Below are 3,501 nucleotides of genomic sequence, written 5' to 3'. Positions count from 1 at the left end.
GAGGTCCTTTGCTTCAAGCCAAGTGATTCAAGCACTGAGCCCAGCAGGATGATGGAAATGGCCAAAAGGAAAATTCACCCATAAACTTGGGGTGTGGTGCCAGTGCTGGAAATGGCCAATGAGAAAGGCTGGGGGGTTACAAATGCCCTGGGGCACCTTCCCCAGCTGTCCATGCCACCAAAGACAAAGACCAGCCTCCTCTGTCCTGTGTCTGCAAGTCTCAGCTGCCTTCCACAAGGCGTGGCTCTGCACCACCAATCCCCTGGTGTGAGTCCTCACCCTGCATGGTCAGGCAGCTCAGTTAACTTCAGTGTGCTTCTATCCCGAGTAATTTCCAGCTCAGCCCAGTCCCTCTCTGATGGTCCCCACCACTTCCCTCCTCCTACCCATCTCTCTCAGTCCAGCCCAGAAAAGCAGCCCATTCTGGGCTGACCCCATGGCAGTGCCCATTGATGGGTATTGCAAAGCTCTGCACAATCAACCCCACAGATCCAGCCCTTCTGAAGCTAACAGTAGCTCCTGGTGGGCAGAGAGGTGTCTCAGCCTCCCCATCAGCCCCAGGGCTGAGGGCCAGCCATGGCATGAGGAGATGGAGGCCAGTGACTGCTCCTGTATGGAAGACATACTTATTGTCCAGGCTAGCAAACCCCTCTGTGCCAGCCCCACTCCCAGGAAAAGGCTCCTGGCCCAGGGCATCCTCAGGCTGCGTCAGCTGCCCAAGTGATAGAGAAGCCTGCCCGAGCTGGTGCATTCAGAAATACATTACTCTTTGTCATTTATTCCTCTCTGGAAGCACAGATTTGCTGCTTTGCTCATCTCCAGGGATGTCCCTGCCCCTAGAGAGCCTTTCACCAGGGAAGTTTGTCCATGCTGGCCTGACTTGCCACTCCTCCCTCCTCCCCATGCTCTCCACAGGGCCCTGAGCTGTTGGTACTGCTCTGCAGAACGAGCGGGCTGTGGTGCCTGAAAGCCATGGGGTGACAATCTCAGGCAGATCCCTGTTGATCATTCACCATCCCCGGGGGAACTGGGCACCCACAGGTGAAGGCTCAGCCCAGGCCCATTCTCTAACACATTGCCCCATGCCCTCCTCCCCTCATCCCCTGGGGAGAACCCAAGCAAAGCAGCACGGCATTGTGGGGGCCATTTCTTCAGCCTGAGCTCAGCTTTGGAAGAAGAGCCCAACCTCCAGACACCATCACTGAGGAAATCCCCTTTTATGACAGAGGTGCGACACAGGAGGCCATCTGTACCGTTGTGCTAGACACACGTGAAGAGGCCTGTGGGTCAGACAGGCTGGGTTCGTGGCTCTGGGGAAGTGGAGTGGATGCAGACATGGACAAACATGGTTATCACAGATAAAATGCCCAAAGCACAAGATGTTCCCAAGATGAATTTGAAATCACTTCTGAAGAGATGTGAGCAGGCTATTGCTGCTGAGAAAGAGCGGATTGAATCAGCTTCTTCAGTGTGTCTTTAAGCTCCTGGTTCCTCATGCTGTAGATAAGGGGGTTCATGGCTGGAGGCACCACTGAGTACAGAACTGCCACCACCATCTTCAGTGATGGGGAGGAAATGGAGGGGGGCTTCAGGTAGGCAACCATGCTGATAAACAAGTGCTGATAAACAAGGAGACCACGGCCAGGTGAGGGAGGCACATGGAAAAGGCTTTGTGCTGTCCCTGCTCAGAGGGGATCTTGACCACAGCCCTGAAGATCTGCACATAGGACAGCACAATGAAAACAAAAAAACCAACAACCACAAAGATAGTAACAACAATAACCCACACTTCCCTGAGGTATGAATCTGAGCAGGAGAGCTTGAGGATCTGGGCGATTTCACAGAAGAACTGGTCCAGGGCATTGCCTTGGCAGAGTGGTATTAAAAATGTATTGGCAGTGTGCAGCACAGCATTGAGGAAACCACTGCCCCAGGCAGCTGCTGCCATGTGGACACAAGCTCTGCTGCCCACGAGGGTCCCGTAATGCAGGGGCTTGCATATGGCAACGTAGCGGTCATAGGCCATGACAGTGAGAAGAAAATACTCTGCTGAAATGAAAAAGACAAATAGAAAAACCTGTGCAACACATCCCAGGTAGGAGATGGCCCTGGTGTCCCACAGGGAATTTGCCATGGCTTTGGGGAGAATGGTGGAAATGGAGCCCAGGTCAAGGAGGGAGAGGTTGAGGAGGAAGAAGTACATGGGGGTGTGGAGGTGGTGGTTGCAGGCTACGGCAGTGATGATGAGGCCGTTGCCCAGGAGGGCAGCCAGGTAGATGCCCAGGAAGAGCCAGAAGTACAAGAGCTGCAGCTCCCGTGTGTCTGCCAATGCCAGGAGGAGGAACTCTGTGATGGAGCTGGCATTGGACATTTGTTGCTTCTGGGCATGGGCACCTGTCCAAGGAGGAAAAGGCAGTGAGAAGTTAAGGCAGAGTCTCTGAGCAAAACCTATTCCAGTTCTCATGGAAACCCCCCAGACTTCCTTGCCCCTTTCAGGTAGACCTTTGTCACGTCCCTTTTATGAGCTCTGCGTGGTGTTGGCAAAGGGTGCCATTGGGAGCAGGGAGCTCTGCTGTGGACTCTTGAAGTGTCGGTCCTGTCCTACAGCTATAGGTAAATAGGAACACAGGGCGATCTCGGGTTAAATCCACCTTTGATACCTATGAGCTTTGCAGCATTGTTGCTCCCATTTCACCTGACACCTGAGCTGTGGGGATTTTGGTTTGTGTATTTTGTTCTAGTTGCCTCACCACAACCGAGGAGTGTTTTTAAGGCAGAAAGCCTTGGCATTCCTCTTGCTCTCCAAGTGAAACCTTGTGGGAGCTGACAGGCTAAGGGACTGTCCCTTAGTGCAGGGTATGGAGAGCTGCTCTCTCCAGCAGCCCTGGTCTCAGCTGCCCTTTCCTTGCAGCTCTTTGCGCTGGAGGTTCATCACACCCCGATGCTCCCCTGAGAAGAAACGGGACACTGCTGAGAGCAGAGGAATCCAGTTTCTGAGTGCAGATCTCCAAAGCCCTCCCTGCCATCTCATCGTACCTGAGCAGGATCTCAGCTCCCCCCTCCCAGCCAGGGACACACAGGGCTCATTGCAGCTGCCCACATAGAGATGATGAGCAGCATTGCCATGGCCTTAGCACCGAATTTTCTTCTCCATGGGGCTCCCTCCTCTCTGGGGCACAGAGATGCCATGGGAGAGCTGTGCCCTTGTGGGAGGCAGCCTGCAGCCCAGCAGGACCCCCAGCAAAATAGTTGACAATCCTGAGGATGGGGTGCCCTGAAGTGAGGGTCAGCTCATTGCCAGCCCCACACACTGCAGTGCCCAGAGCCCCCAGGTAAGGTGGGGACAAAAGCAGCAAGGACAGGAGGGGAAACACAGAGAAATGCCCCAATATTCCTGCCAAGGGAGGAAGGACAGGGACAGACAAACAGGCCCTCAGGTGTTTCTCCTTATTGGGGTCAGGCTGCCAAGAAGAAGACTCAGCCTGAAACCCCAAGACCCTG

At 54.2% G+C, this 3,501-nt stretch overlaps 1 pseudogene; it reads right to left on the bottom strand.

Annotated features, from left to right (window-relative positions):
• Positions 1 to 1,427: 1,427 nt before the first annotated feature.
• LOC140645588 (olfactory receptor 14A16-like) lies at positions 1,428 to 2,464 on the bottom strand (annotated as a pseudogene).
• Between the last annotated feature and the right edge of the window lie 1,037 nt (positions 2,465 to 3,501).

Source organism: Ciconia boyciana, chromosome 35 (assembly GCF_034638445.1).
Source record: "Ciconia boyciana chromosome 35, ASM3463844v1, whole genome shotgun sequence".
NCBI lineage: Eukaryota > Metazoa > Chordata > Aves > Ciconiiformes > Ciconiidae > Ciconia > Ciconia boyciana.
Note: the sequence above shows the minus strand (reverse complement) of the source record. Positions and strands in the feature narration are given on the sequence as shown.